The sequence below is a fragment of the Rhinopithecus bieti genome, unplaced genomic scaffold, assembly GCF_001698545.2.
Source record: "Rhinopithecus bieti isolate Rb0 unplaced genomic scaffold, ASM169854v2 scaffold_49762, whole genome shotgun sequence".
Taxonomy (NCBI): domain Eukaryota; kingdom Metazoa; phylum Chordata; class Mammalia; order Primates; family Cercopithecidae; genus Rhinopithecus; species Rhinopithecus bieti.
The window spans coordinates 1,060,914-1,077,086 of NW_016819845.1; the positions used below are offsets into that span (position 1 = coordinate 1,060,914).

The 16,173-nt window shown below is 46.1% G+C and overlaps 1 protein-coding gene and 1 long non-coding RNA gene across 2 annotated transcripts in view; one reads left to right on the forward strand and one right to left on the reverse strand.

Annotated features, from left to right (window-relative positions):
* Positions 1 to 739: 739 nt before the first annotated feature.
* On the reverse strand, positions 740 to 2,707 carry LOC108520012 (uncharacterized). Its single transcript, XR_001882805.1, has 3 exons — positions 2,492 to 2,707; positions 1,213 to 1,316; positions 740 to 889 (listed from the first exon to the last, which is right to left on the reverse strand). It is a non-coding gene; the product is annotated as an uncharacterized LOC108520012 (long non-coding RNA).
* A 5,905-nt stretch (positions 2,708 to 8,612) lies between these two features.
* LOC108520013 (CREB3 regulatory factor-like) overlaps positions 8,613 to 16,173 on the forward strand; it is a 39,842-nt gene continuing 32,281 nt past the window's right edge. The window contains exon 1 of the mRNA XM_017859281.1: positions 8,613 to 8,765. The gene's annotated coding sequence lies outside the window, so the exon portion shown is untranslated. The remainder of the gene's footprint in view (positions 8,766 to 16,173) is intronic.

Consider the following 16,173-nt stretch of genomic DNA (forward strand, 5'->3'; position numbering starts at 1 on the left):
CACAACCCCAGGCCTGGGGCCCTAAATGAGAACTTCACATCCCTGTTTTCCCACCTAAATGTTGCTTTTTCCAAAACCACCCTGGCTTGCCAGACCCCCCATCCTGTACCCATAAGAACCCCAAACTCCACTGGCAGAGAAGCAGAGTAGCGCGGCAGAGGAGAGAAGAGAAGAAGCATCTGAACATCAGAGAGGCAGCTGATCGGCTGATGAGTCCCCAGCCAAACTCCTTCCCACTCCATCCACTTTCCTGCTCCCCATCCTGCTGATAGCCACCTTCATCACTCAATAAAACCTCCACATTCACCATCCTTCAAGTCTGTGACCTGATTCTTCTCGGATGCCGGACAAGAACCCAAGTGCCAAGAGGGCAGGGTGTAAATGGCTGTCACCCCGACTCTCCACTGAGCTGGTTAACACTTAGCTATCCACGGACGGCAAGGGCTAAGAGCATTAATTGTAACACACCCCTAGAGGCTACCGTGGGGCCCGAGTGCCTTGGCCCCAGCGCCCACTCACCTGTGTGCTCTCCCTCCAGCAAGGGGTTTGAGTAAGCAAGCCACACCCCTGTCACAAGTCTCCCGAAGGGGTCCCACGTTCATTACCTGACGCATAGCAAGTCAATGCATGTGACACCAGGTTGCAGCAGACAAACAGGTTTAATCACAGGGTCATGAAACGAGGAGATGAGAGGGAACCTTAAATCCATTTCCCTGAGGAGTTTGGGGCTAGGGTTTCTAACAGTTTTGAAGTGAGCCAAAGTGTGGAGATGGCTGATGGCTTGAAGAGTGCAGAGTGAAGTCATGGGACAGGGAGCTGAAGAAGCTGGATTGTCATGCCGATCCCATTCTTCTGTGAGGGTCTTCAAACTGGGAGCTAGAGTTGGGGTCTGGAAAACATTTTAAGTGAGCCTTAAACAAAAGTCTTATGATTCTAATGTCAGAGATCCTGTCTATAGGAACAATGGGGATGGAAATAAAAAAATTTTTTTTTTTTTGAGACGGAGTCGCCCAGGTTGGAGTGCAGTGGCACGATCTCAGCTCACTGCAACCTCTGCCTCCCGGATTCAAGCGATTTTCCTGCTTCAGCCTCCTGAGTAGCTGGAATTACAGGCACCTGCCACCGCGCCCAGCTAATTTTTGAATTTTTAGTAGAGACAGGGTTTCACCATATTGGCCAGGCTGATCTCAAACTTCTGACCTCATCACCCACCTGTCTAGGCCTCCCAAAGTGCTGGAATTATAGGTGTGAGCCACCACGCCTGACAGGAAATCAATTCTTAAGCGGTCTGATGGCCCTGATGTCAGAAATCCTACCTGTAGGAACAACAGGGATGCAATTGGTCAGTGCCTAGTGCTCCATTACCTTTTTTTTTTTTTTTTTTTTTTTTTTTAAGACGGAGTCTCTGTGGCCCAGGCTGGAGTGTAGTGGTGCAATCTCAGCTCACTGTAAGCTCCGCCTCCCGGGTTCACGCCATTCTCCTGCCTCAGCCTCCCGAGTAGCTGGGACTACAGGCGCCTGCCACCACACCTGGCTAATTTTTTTTGTATTTTTAGTAGAGACGGGGTTTCACTATGTTAGCCAGGATGGTCTCGAACTCCTGACCTCATGATCCGCCCGCCTCAGCCTCCCAAAGTGCTGGGATTACAGGCGTGAGACACTGTACCTGGCTGCTCCATGACTTTTAGCAACAAGGAAGTGGGGCCAGAGGGAAGCCTGATGAATGCTTAATTATATTTCTGTTCAGAACCTGGCATGCAAGTCTTGTCAACACTGTGGGGACAGTTTCAGTTACATTTGTTACCTTATGCTTCACCAGATTTTAATTGGATTGGGGCAGGTCAGAGAGTAGTATAACACATTTCCTGCCTTCTTAATACTCCCAACTCCTCTGTTCCTCACCCAGAGAGGAGAGAAAAAAACCACGTACTGGGTCCTCTCTTCTCCCACGGTGTTCACAGAAGCCTGAACCTGTGTCATTACTCCCTTTGTTAGGAGGAGGGGAGAACCACCCCCTACTTTGTCCTAATCCCTACTTCAAGTCCCACCATTACTCCCAATTTTCCCAAAGGTGGTTTCTTCTTTCGCCAAGCTGGGGAGAGATGACTGGGTAAGTAGACAAGAGGCCCCCTCTTTATTTTTTTGAGACTATTGCGCAGGCTGGAGTGCAGTGGTATGATCATAGCTCACTGCAGCCTCAACCTCCTGGGCTCAAGCGGTCTTCTCACCTCGGCCTCCCAAGTAGCTGGGACTACAGGCATGTGCCACCACACCCCATTAATTTTTAAATTTTTTGTAGAGACAAGGTCTCATTATGTTGCCCAGGCTGGTCTTGAACTTCTGGCCTCAAGGAGTCCTCCCGCCTCAGCCTTCCAAAGTGTTGGGATTACAGGTGTGAGCCACCACACCCAGCCTAAGACTGGCTGTCATGCTGATGGGTTGTCATGGCAACAGGAAAGGGCTGTAGCCAGCTCACCTGTAGCCAGCTCACCTGTGGCCTGTGGCCAGAATCCCTCTGGTTTTATCTGTAGGTAGATCCTGAGATATGGGAACTGAGTAATGAGAAGGAAACTTGGTCCTTCCTCCTGGTACTGCCTCTCTTAACACAGGACAGGAGCTACAGCTGGCATTCAGGTCTGTTGATGTGCTTTATGTCCCACTGTTGTGGTTTCAGAATGTTGTACCCATTTACATTACACTTTTCATCTTGAAGTCTGGACCTTGTGAAAACAAGATGAAAACTCAAAGTTAAAAAAAACACTGTTGGCCGTAGTCCCAAGTTTTGCGGTCACATGAGGGCAATCTATGACTTTGTGGATTTGTGGGTTAAAAAAATACTTTGGATAATAGGGTGCCCTAACTTCATCATCAATTTTCCGAACTTCGGCAGCCTCTCTGAACAACTGACTTCCTTAACTTGGGAATCCAACTTCACTGGGTTAATCAGATTGGGTTATTTGGTCCACGCCTTCATTTGTACTTCAACAAACTATTCTTAAGGCTACAGGTCTTGATCTTCTTATCGATCTGTTCCTCCATTTTGTTTTTATCGTCCTACTTCTGACCTCATCAACAAAATGTCTTACTGTACCTGTCATTTGGGAGTATTTTCTACAACAAATGCTAAATTGTTTTCACTCCTTGGCTTCCTGGTTTGCTATCAGTTAGAGTTGCTGATACTACCAGTGTATGTTCAGCTCAGCACTGACAAGATGAAACAAAACAAAAAAGCCATAGCAGCTATTAGTTGTCCTAGGAGTTTCCAGTCTTAGTGAAACAGTCAAAACAATTTTGAGAGGAATGCTGCCTTGGAAGATAACAGAATCCCAAAGCCCTCTCAGTCGCTGGCTGCCTTCTCTTTGCCAGGCTACTTTCTCTTCTCCGCTGCTTCTCTACTAAGAAGCTTCCAGGCACGTCCCTCCCTGTAAAGTGGAGAAGGGGGGCATCTATTTTTAAATTTTATTTATTTATTGAGACTGAGTCTTGCTCTGTTGCCCAGGCTGCAGTGCAGTGGCATAGTCTGGGCTCACTGCAACCTCCGCCTCCCGGGTTCCAGCAATTCTCCTGCCTCAGCCTCCCAAGCAGCTGGGATTGCAGGCGCCTTCGACCACGCTCGGCTAAATTTTTCTGTTTTTAATAGAGATGGGGGCTTCACCATGTTGGCCAGGCTGGTCTCAAACTCCTGAACTTGTGATCTGCCTGCCTCAGCCTCCCAAATCGCTGGGATTACAGGCGTGAGCCACCGTGCCCGGCCTAAATTTTATTTTAAATACAGATAGGGTTTCACCATGTTGTTCAGGCTGGTCTTAAATGCCTGGGTCAAGTAATCCTCCTGCCTCAGCCTCCCAAAATGCTGTGATTACAGGCGTGAGCCACCATGCCCAGCTGGGGGTATCTATTATGCATCAGGCCCTGCATTTAATCCTCAGAATCAACCTGTGAGGCAAGTTAGTACAGAAATTAAGGAACAGACAGGTTAGTTACTTATTCAAGTAAGTTTTCCAGCAAAAGGTGGTACTGAAATGCATATGCGTCCTGCTCTTAACAACCCTCTAAGGGCTCCCTTCTGATGAGCTCTGTGTTGGATTTTGGGGTCAGTCTCCTCCACCAGGTTCTGAGCTCCTCCAGGGCAAGGATTGTATCTTCAGTGCACACACGAGGCTCCACAGATGTCAGTTTATTTCTCTCCCGTTCCTATTCCTAACCCCCGCCCATCACTAAACACAGGCTGGAAGATGGTTATCTAATGAAGTGCTTTGCATTCTTTCTTCATAGCTCGAGGATTTGTGTTTATGCCCACTTGATTTTATTGAAGAAATAATATCAACACACATGATATGAATAATACAAAGCAGTAAGTACATTAAGTGCTTAGTTCGGCGGTAGAGGAAAGAAGATGAATGAGGGCAGAAATAGACATGGTAGAAACAGATTCCATGAAAGAGGTGAGATCTTGAGCCATGGAGGTTGAACAGAATTTAGATATTAATCTGGCCATTCAGACCACAAGCAGGCTCCTATTCTGTAGCAGGACTGGTGCTAGGTATGCGAAATGGGATGGGGTGAGGAATCAGGGTAAATAAGTGGGAGACTAGAGAAGGATATTTGGGACCAATTGTAGTGCTTTCTGTGGAAGTAAGAAACCGAGGCTCAGAGCTGTCACATGAAGAACACTGTGTCCTCTTGAGAGATCAGGCAGTGGGAAGAACTGACCTTTCTTCTTCCCCCAAATAATTATTTTCTTTTATTTCATTTTTTTAAGATTAGTCAAGTGCAGCAGTCAGGGAAAAGAGCAGAACAAGGAGTTCCATCTGTAACTAACTGTGAACAATAGAGATAATTCACTACCTTTGGACCAGCCCAGATAATTTTTTTTTTTTTTTTTGAGACGGAGTTTTGCTCTTGTTGCCCAGGCTGGAGTACAATGGCATGATCTCAGCTCACTGCAACCTCTGACCCCCAGGTTCAAGCGATTCTCCTGCCTCAGCCTCCCGAGTAGCTGGAATTACAGACACCTGCCATCACGCCGGGCTAATTTTTGTATTTTTATTTATTTATTTTATTTATTTATTTTTTTGAGACAGAGTCTCGTTCTGTCGCCCAGGCTGGAGTGCAATGGTGCGATCTTACCTCACTGCAAGCTCCGCCTTCTGGGTTCATGCCATTCTCCTGCCTCAGCCTCCCTAGTAGCTGGGACTATACATGCCCGCCACCACGCCCGGCTTTTTTTTTTTTTTCATTTTTAGTAGAGAGGGGGTTTCACTATGTTAGCCGATGGTCTCGATCTCCTGACCTTGTGATCAACCCGCCTCAGCCTCCCAAAGTCCTGGGATTACAGGCGTGAGCTACCGCGCCCAGCCACTTTTTGTATTTTTAGTAGAGACGGGGTTTCACTATGTTGGTCAGGCTGAACTCTTGACTTCAAGTGAGCCATCTGCCTCGGCCTCCCAAAGTGCTGGGATTACAGGCATGAGCCACCATGCCCAGCCCCAGAAAATGTTTTTGGTAAGATGAATGAAGGATGGAGGCCAACTGCCAACCATCAATCAGTATCTCTTTTCAATTCACTCCAGTCTTCTCAGAAAGAAAATCAGTTTTTAGTGTCAGAAGGACACAGCTTTTCCTGGAGATCTTCCAGCTTTGAGTTAATTAATCTCACTTCTAAAGCTGTGAAGTCTTATTTAACAAATCACATAGGCCTAGAGGGGTCCGGAAAGAAAACATTTAGACTTGAAATAACACTCTCTTAAAAGATGTCTATGTGAGCAGCAGGCAGAGCTCAATCTACTGTAATGAAGATTTACACACAGTGCAAATTTATGACCTACAGGTCATATGGAAAATTAGGACCCGGGCCAACCATTTTAATTCTTTCAGGATGTGGGCTCAGTGTTGAAGTTAAAAAGATCGTAGAGAATACCCAGTTTTAGTCCTGATCCCTTGTGGTGAAGAAATTGGAACTCAGAGAGGTCACCTTGGATCTTATAGTTAGTGGTATAGCTCAAATTGGAGTCTTGGCTCCAAGAACAGTGTTCTAAACACATGAAGGTTTAAAGCAGGTAAAATGCCTGCACATACAAAGGATACCTCTGGAAGAAGACACAGAATGTGGGTAACTGTGGTTCCCTCTGAGAAGGGAAAATGAGTAGCCAAGAAACAGGGACAGGACAGAGACTTAATATTCACTGAATACTTTTTTGTGCCTTTTGAATTTTGTACCACGTATATATGTCAGCTAATCGAAAATTAAAAAAATATTTTAAGAATTAAAAGGAGTTAAGTATCTATTGCTTTGTTTCCCCCCATTGTATCATATTTGTGTAAAGCGTGTTTTTTCTAACTCATGCTATTCCAGTATGTAAATTATTCCGCAGGAGCCAGGTTAAACACTTTGAAAGTGGTGGTGCCAGTTGGTTACTACTTTGTGGCTAGGACAAGAAGCCAATGATATTAGAGAGTTCCAACTTCCTGCCAACTTTGACTGTGACAGAATCTGGCAGGATAAAACCCAAACACAAACCAATTCAGAGCCAGTGATTTCATTCATTTCGGAGCAGGATATAGTAATTAACAAACCTTGATGGAAAGGTCTCCTTTAGCCAAAACCTCATCCTTTCCAAGACAACGGAAGAGGGATAGGTGGGAATCCAATGTGATTCACTAGTAAACACCTTCAGTGGGCCGAGTCTCACACTAGGAGATAAACCTGGTGGCCCACTGACCCCAAGGAACTGCCCAATAGAGGAGATGAACATTCCTGTGTCCAGACGGCAGTGTATCAATGGAAGGTCTAATCATCTCCTGGAGCCTTTTCAAATATAGTATTACAAAAGAGGATGGTCTGTCATGTACGCCGGGGAGACTTAATGCATGAATCTCACGTGAACGAGTCAAGGGAACTTGGCTCAAACGTCCCAAGCTAGTTTTTCTCTTTTTCAATTTTCAATTCCAGTTGATGTGGAAAATCAGAATGTGGTATGTGTTAGACTTAAAAAAATTATAATTCTGGTACTCACTGTGCAGTAGGGGAAATCCTCATTCCTTCACTGGGCATGGAGGCCCTACTATGTGGATGGTATTGTGGGGGCTACAGAGATTTATGCTTTTACTTTCCTGTAGGTATCTACATATAGCTATCTATTAATTTTGTGTACAGAAGTATTATTTTAGTGGCTGTTAACCTGCTAAAGTCTAAAGTTATCTGTACTTGCTATTTAGTCTACAGTACATCTTCCAAATGATGCCCTTAAACAATTTAATAATTCAACTATTCATTAAGTGCTTACTATATGCCAGGCACTCTGATAAGTGCTTTATATGAATTATTTCACTTAGTTCTCATATCAACCCCAGAAAGTACTAACGGAGGAGGAAATTGAGCTTCACAGAGGTTAATTTGTGTTGCTTTACACGTGGTGAAACAAGCATTCAAATCCAGACTATTCATTCAACCAGTGTGCAATGACTGCCTATGTGCCAGGCATGGAAGGTACGGGATAAACACTGCTCAGTCCCTGCTCTCCTGATGATTACGATCTGTGCGTCTTTTTGATTCCGAAGTCCATGGTCTTGACAACGACACTATACTACTTCTCAAAATCTGTGCAAAAGGGAGTCACATTTTCAAAGGCGATTCCTCCTGACAGGAACCTGGGCAGGCGTCTTTATTCCCCAATCCTCCTTTCCCTGTGCTTACTAAAATCAAATTTCTATTGTGTGTTCATATCAATTCCGTGCCTTTAAGATGTATAAAAAGCATCTGGAAGAATAGGCTGTGATAAAAGACAAGGGCTCCAGCCCTAGCTAGCTCACTTACTAGCTGCCTGACCTCCGGCAAGTGACTTAACTCCTCTCAGCCTTAATTTTCCTGTCTGAAAAATGGATATATTACTACCGCATGTGCTTGCAGGGAAAACTAATTGAGATGATAAGCCCACCATATAGTGCTCGTTCAATAAAGGGACGCTGTTGTTATTAAGAGGATCAGGAAGTGCTAGAAAACCTCAGGACCATGTGTCACGGAGGCTTGTCTAGGCGCTTCTGTAATAGTGGCATTCTGTTTGTGCAGTTGTATACGGGTCTCTCTCTTGAAAGGTGCACGCAGTCTGACTGATCCCTGTGTCTCGGAATTCGTGCTAAATATCGAGTCTGTGAATGAATGAACGAACGACAAAAGGTAAGGTTTGTCTCTCAATTAAGACGTTCAGATGGGGAGGCGGTCCATTACCCAGGTCATCGATACAATCCCCCTACTAATGAAGTTAGCTACTTCAAGTTTCAGTGAACTTAAACTACAAAATGGGCAAACGGACACCTCAGACCTCACAGCGCAGTACTAAGATCTGATAAAACGCTGGATTTGAAGCCTTCGTAAAAGGAACATCCTCTCCCAACCTGGGCGTGCTGCCGGGTATCGGAGACGTCCCCGCCCACACTGCAGAGGCCGGCGCCGAGCCCCCGCTCCGCCCTCTCTTCCTGGTTTTTCCGGGCAACCCGCCCCTCCGGCGACACGTGACAGGGGTGCCCGGCCGGACCCAGCCCCTGATTGGCCGGGCTGTGGAACGCCTCGCGATTGGCCCGAGGCCGGCGGGGCCCCGCCTCCCTCCTCCTCCTCGCCGCGGCCCACGTGAGGGGGGCGAGTCACGCGATTTCCGGGAACCCGTCAGGAAGGACATAAACAAAACAAACCCGAGGCAGCATGGAGAGGGGCCGTGGCCCCTGCAGCGGAACCGGACCCAGTCCCTGAGCCGCCCCTACACCCACAGGTGAGCGCCGCCACCCGCTGCCCGGAGCCCCCAAGGGCCTGGGCTGGGGGACGAGCGGAGCGGGGGGCAGAGGGCCGCTTGCCTAGGCGGCAGCAGCGCTGGGACTCTGGGCCGGGCCGGCGCAGGGCGGGGGCCGGGACCACGGCCGAGTGCCAGGGCGCGCGGGCCTTAGGCCACCGCCTGCGGGTCACGGGGGCTCCGCTCCCCTCCCCCACCCCCAGCCCGGGACGGTTACATAAAAGCGCGGGGCGGCGGTAGATGGGACACGCGGGCGGGCAGTAGGTTAGGCCGGGGGTGGGCAGCGCCGGGCGTCCGTACTGCCGGGCCCCCCGGCCCTTCCCCGCTGCCTCCGAGCCCGGGGCCGCTGCTGCCGGCAGTCGGCCTGTCAGAGAAGAGAGCGGGTGGGAGGGGCCCGGGAGGGGAGGGGAGGCGAGACTGGCGGGGGAGGAGGGGAGAGAGGGGCGTGTGAGGAAGGGCTGGGGCCGCGGAGGTTGGAGCCAGGCTGGCAGGAGACGAGGAGGCGCGGGCTGGGGCTAGGGGCTTCAAGCAGGGCGTCTCGGGGTAGCCGCTCCCCTTCTGTCCCCGCCTCAGAGGCGACGGGCGAGAGGGGCCTCCCTCCCGGGATTTGTTTATATGTCTTCTCAAAGTAGCTTGAAGCGGCTCAGGGGCGGAGCCCTCGGAGCTGAGTGGCAGGCTCTGGCGTCCAATGGACCGGGCGGATGGAGACTTCTGCACCAATGGGCGTGGGGGAGGCGGTGCCGCGGGGGCCACCAACTTGTTAGGCTGTGCCGGAGGTGGGCCGGGCGGGGCGGCCATGTTAGATGGGAGGGGACCAGCGGTGGTGGGTCACTGAGAGGGGAGGAGACAGGGCAAAGGGCGAGGGAGCCGGGCCGGGGGTGTTTCGGGTGTCCGAAGGCGAGTCCGATCGGACCAGGAAGTAGCTCAGGGGAGCCTGACCCCGACCCGCCTTTCTCCTCACACGAGCTGAGGAGGCAGGGAAGTACCGAGGGCAGTCAAGCCTCCTCTGGGGGTGGTTCCTGGGACTAGATGGAGCTCAGTCTCTGGATTCTCCCTCTTTCTTGGCCCTATGCTTCCTGACAAACCTGGCCGCCAAACGCTGTAATCGCCCTCCTGTTAACCCAAGAAAGCAAATCTTTCTGCCGTTTCTGAGCTGGCTTGAGCCTTAAGACTACCTTAAGGAGGTACTTGGATAAATAGCGATCTGAATTTCTGTACCAGGCCTCAGATAAGAGACAGGCAGTGAGGGGGAAGTTTTGCTTTTCTCAATTTTGTAAAAGAAAACGGGACTAGAAAAGCTGAGAAAGTTGAGGGCTGGGCGAGGTTTCTCCCCCCCCCGCATCAGGATGCCTTTTAAAGATTAGGCCCCGTGCTTGTCCTAGTCTTCGTAGTAATTTGCCCCTCTTGCTAACATAAGTTGGTGGCCCACATTAATCAACTTCTTGAGAAAACTGAGCCCAGAGAAAGTTATTTAGTTTCGAAGATTCTTTAGGACTTTCTCTTGCGAATACCCTGCAGGTGAAAAATAGGATCAAGGCCTAGAATTTCTTTTTTTTTTTAAAGCAGAAAACAAGACTTCTGTGTAAATCTTGTGATCTGTCGTAAACTAGTTGTCACTTGATTGTACTTTTAAATATCTTTAATCTTTTAATCCGAAATAGCTAGGATATACACCAGAGGCAGGGAAAAATGGTATGAATAATTTGAAAATAACTTATTTTAATCTAATTGTATTATTATTTTGGCATCCTTTTGGCCTTATTAAATGCTTAATTTAGGCTTGTGTTTACATCGGATTACAACCTGTGGCTACATTGGTATTGTCAAGGGTACCAAACTGTTGATGCATCTTTGGTTAAGTACTTAGGCATAGGAACATGCCTTGGATAGATCATGCAGGGGCTAATCCAGAGTTAGCTGTATTAAGAATTTGCGTTATCTTCTATTTTATTAGCTGGAGAAAAAGAATAATTGGTAAATGATTCATCAATTTTTTATTTTTATTTTTATTATTTATTTTTTTTTGAGGCAGAGTCTCTCTCTGTCGCCCAGGCTGGAGTGCAGTGGCGCCATCTTGGCTCACTGCAGGCTCCGCCTCCCGGATTCACACCATTCTGCCTCAGCCTGTCGAGTAGCTGGGAATACAGGAGCCCGCCATCACGCCCGACTAATTTTTTGGTATTTTTAGTAGAGACGCGGTTTCACCGTGGTAGCCAGGATGGTCTCGATCTCCTGATCTCGTGATCCACCTGCTTCGGCCTCCCAAAGTGCTGGGATTACAGGCGTGAGCCACCGCGAACAGGCTTTTTTTTTTTTTTTTTTGAGATGGAGTCTCCCTCTGTCGCCCAGTCTGGAGTGCAGTGGCACGATCTCGGCTCACTGCAACCTCTGCCTGCCGGGTTCAAGCAATTCTCCTGCCTCAGCCTCCCCAGTAGCTGGGACTACAGGTGCGTGCCACCATGCCCAGCTAATTTTTTGTATTTGTATTTTTATTTTTAGAGACGGAATTATCTCTCTGTCGCCCAGGCTGGAGTGTAGTGGCGCGTTGTCGGCTCACTGCAAGCTCCGCCTCCCAGGTTCACGCCATTCTCCTGCTTCAGCCTCCTGAGTAGCTAGAACTACAGGCGCCCGCCGCCACCCCCGGCTAATTTTTTTTTTTTTTTTTTTTTAGTGGAGACGGGGTTTCACCGTGTTAGCCAGGATGGTCCCCATCTCCTGACCTCGTGATCACCCCGTCTCGGCCTCCCAAAGTTCTGGGATTACAGGCGTGAGCCACCGCGCCCGGCCTGTATTTTTAATAGAGACAGGGTTTCACCATGCTGGTCAGGCTAGGTATTAGCTTATTTATCAGTTCTTATTTTTTTCTTTCTTTCTTCTTTTTTTTTTGAGACGGAGTTTCCCTCTTGTCTCCCAGGCTGGAGTGCAGCGGGAAGATCTCGGCTCACTGCAATCTCCGCCTTCCGGGTTCAAGCAATTCTCCTGCCTCACCCTCCCCAGTAGCTGGGACTACAGGTGCGTGCCACCATGCCCAGCTAATTTTTTGTATTTTTAATAGAGACGGGGTTTCACCATGCTGGTCAGGCTGGTGTTGAACTTCTGGCCTCAGGTGATCCACCCACCTCGGCTTCCAAAGTGCTGGGATTACAGGCGTGAGCTACTGCGCCCGGCCTGATTCATCAATTTTTGTAGTACTTTGGCATGACTGACTCAGTTCTGTTAATAATGATACATAAAAACATCCCTGATTATTTGATAAACTTGAGTTGTTAAGTATAACTTTTGGGGTCAATAAGGGTATTAGCTTATTTACCAGTTCTTCTTTTTCTTTTTTTTTTTTTTTTTTTCGAGTTTTGCTCTTGTCACCTCGGCTCACTGCAATCTCTGCCTCCCGGGTTCAAGCAATTCTGCGTAGCCTCCCGAATAGCTGGGATTACAGGTGCCCGCCACCACACCCGGCTAATTTTGTATTTTTAGTAGAGACGGGGTTTCACCATGTTGGCCAGGCTGGTCTTGAACTCCTGACCTCAGGTGATCTGCCTGCCTTGGCCTCGCAAAGTGCTGGGATTACAGGCGTGAGCCACCACGCCTGGCCTATCAGTTCTTATTTTATCAGGTGGCATTGTGTTGCTTTTGAAACCGTAGCCCTTACAATGCCCTAATTAGTTTAACAGAGAAGTATAGTGAAAATTAAAATAAAAACTTTTCATTGATACCTAGAATATTCCAGGCAGTTTTCATTGTTGCATTGGTCGATGAAGTCAATCAATTAGCATTGCTTGTATAATGCTCTCTTATTCTAAGAATGGCAAATAGATGCAATAGAACTTATTTGGGTATAATTCCTTCATATGACTGGTATATATCAGCTTTGGGATTTTTATGTTCATAAACATAGAAGAGGCTAAATACTTCCAGAAGAGAGTCTGGATGCTCCATTTACCATCATTCTGTCATGGCAGGTGAAAGCAAACTTTTATATAGACAATGTTCTACTTAGTTTACAGGGTGGTTGTGTGTGGGTTCTAGGATACTAGTGTGAGAAGTAAAGGAATAACTAGCATGGTTCCTGGTGGTGGTTAACTAAATACAAGTGACGAGTACAGTAAGTTTGTGTATTGATTCTATTAATGTAACTCAGTTTTTAAAAGATAAAGAGCTAAAATCGCTGTTTGCTTTTAAAGCTTAATTTTCAGTCAAGATGGGCATTTATATATTTATTTAAAAAATACATATATCTATTTTTTTGAGACAGAGTCTGACTCCATCGCCCAGGCTGGAGTGTGGTGGCATGATCCTGGCCCACTGCAAGTGGGTTCAAGCGATTATTCTGGGTTTCCTGGGTTCAAGCGATTATTCTGCCTCAGCCTCCTGAATAGCTAGGATTACAGGCGTGCCCCACTATGCCCAGCTGATTTTTGTATTTTCAGTAGAGACAGAGTTTCACCAAGTTGGCCAGGCTGGTCTTGAACTCCTGATCTTAAATGATCTGCCCGCAGTGGCCTTCCAAAGTGCTGGGATTACAGGTATGAGCCACTGTGGGCCCCCCACCCCGCCCCAGTTTTGTGATTTTGAAATAAATCCATGCAGGGTTGAACTTGGATTTTTTTGAGGAACAATTCACTGACACTTTCACCATATTCAGTAGCTCATTTCGGGATAGATAAACTCTTAGACTAGACATAAATTTGTCAGATAGTTGGTTCTGATTATTTTAAGACAAGAGTTGACAGACTTTTTTTTTGTACAGGATCAAATAGTTAATATTTAGTCTTTTTCAGCCTTATAGTCTCTTCCACAACTACTCAACTTTGCAATCTGTAACATGAAAACAGCTGTAGAAAATATGTTCTGCATATTTTTGGGCTGTATTCCAATAAAACTTTATTTACAAGATCAGGCTGTGCCTCTATTTGTGCTTCCACGGCTATAGTTTTGTCAACCCTGTTGTAAGACATCACTGAGGTTTTTGTTTGTTTGTTTGTTTGTTTTTTGAGACGGAGTCTAGTTCCGTCCCCCAGGCTGGAGTGCAGTCGCACGATCTCGGCTCACTGCAACCTCTGCCTCCCAGGTTCAAGTGATTCTCCTGCCTCAGCCTTCCAAGTAGCTGGGATTACAGGTGCCTGCCATTGCGCCCAGCTAATTTTCGTATTTTTAGTAGAGATGGAGTTTCACTGTGTTGGCCCGGCTGGTCTCAATCTCCTGACCTCGTGATCTGCCTGCCTCGGCCTCCCACAGTGCTGGGATTACAGGCGTGAGCCACCACGCCCGGCCCAGTCATTGAGCTTTAAGTACTTAGATGTTAAGGTATTTCAGAATATACAAATAGACACTTTAGGTAAATTTGAGCATTTGTAGATTGTACACATTTTCTGCCTTGAAGAATTTTTAGTACAAGAGCATATGGCAACATTGTATTTTGTATTTTTGCTTCATTTACATATAAATGTTTTCTTGAAAAGCTGTTTAAAGCAAATATTGGTACAAATCCTGTTGATTTTAGAGACGCATTCTGATTGAAAAAATTTCGGCCTTAAGATACATTCAGGATATGGTTGTCTTGAGGTTTCCAAGGACATTTAGCATATAATCCTTAACAAAACTGTTTGGCTGTTTCAAGAGATGATAGTCAGGTGAATAGTCAACACGTGTAGTTCTTATATTCAAATATACAGTTAATTTAGAAGCTATGAAGACATCGAGTGCTTATTGCCTGAGGTGCCTGAAGAATTAAAGAGAGAAGGATGATTTTTCCAGGCCCAAAAGGTACAGGTTACCTCCTCTCTTTTTCCGGGGAAAATGTCAAGTGGTGCTAAGTGCCTAGTGAAGCAGAGATGCCATAATCTAAAATATAACTGGCAAATACTTAATTTTTTTGATAGCTTTTGCTTTGTTTTAATGTAATATTTCACCATTTTGTTGACTTGAACTGGATTTCAAGTGGAAGCATAAAAGTTTGGAAAAGAGAATATATTGACCTTTATGAACTGAAAAACATGTGGCCTGCAATCTTGTTTCTAGTTCTAGCTAGCCTAGGTTCTGGCTGGATGACTACAGATAATCTCAGTTTATTAATTTGTAGTGGTAGGGATTAATGATGTTTTCCATCTCACAAGGGGATACTGGGAAATTTTTAGTTACTATATTCTTAAACTCTTGTACTTTGAATATGCTAATATTGTGGGCTGCTTGAAACTACTTCTCAAATCTGGATTCGATTTTCTCTTGGCTTATTTGTCTTCTTATTAAACTGTGAGCTCCTTGAGGTCGGAGTCTGTGTTTTATTTCTATATTCACTGCCTCACACTGTGCCTGATACCTTTTAGTGCTCTTGAACTGTTTAAATGAATGCATGCATTGCTAAGAACCGCTTATCTGGTAAGTAATAAAGTCTACTATTAGAGATGTTGGGCTTTTCTTAGTTAGAAGGGAGGAATTAATCACCATCTGTTCAAACAAAAGCTTTCATTCTAAAATTGATCCGCTCTTTTAAGAAAGTTTTAGAGAAGCTATTTTGATGTTTAAAATCTCTTTAATTCCTTTGTTGTTTTCAGATGAACTCCATTAGTTAGACTTGTTGAATATTCCTTGCAGGTATTTAAAAAAAAAAAGTTGTGCTTTGTTCTTTGGATTTGTCCTGTTTGGCAAATATGAATGGAATCTCTTATTTCATATAGGTTTGGGATAATTTTTCATCTGCATAGTAGGATCTTTTTTTTTTTTTAGGGGGGCACTGTAAAATCATTCTTGCTAATAAGACTGACTCACCTTTGTAGGGTAGGCTAGGATTTGGAGCAAGTTTGATGCAGGGTGTGGCAATGGTATCACCAGCCAAGCCTTATATGCATTTTTACCAATTTATGACCTTTCGTCCAAAGTCTATGTTGTAACTCTCCTTCCTAAACAGCTTTCTAAACTACTGCTTTCACTACTTACTCTTGGCAACTTAAATCATCCTCCACTCTCCTTTCAACACGAAAACCACTTTTATATCTTTTGGGTATTATTGATTTTGAGAATTTCCTATGAAAGCCTCACAAATTTGCTGATTTCTTTTTCTCTCTTTTTTTTTTTTTGAGATGGAGTCTCACTCTGTCGCCCAGGCTGGAGTGCAGTGGCGCGATCTCGACTCACTGCAACCTCCTCCTCCCTGGGTTCAAGCAATTTTCTTGTCTCAGCCTCCTGAGTAGCTGGTATTACAGGAGCACGTCACCACACTCAGCTAATTTTTTTGTATTTTTAGTAGAAATGGGGTTTTACCATGTTGGCCAGGCTGGTCTTGAACTCCTGACCTCAGGTGATCCACCCGCCTTCACCTCTCAAAGTGCTGAGATTACAGACGTGAGCCACTGTGCCTGGCCTGCTGATTTCTTTTCTTAATTTTAATTTTTTT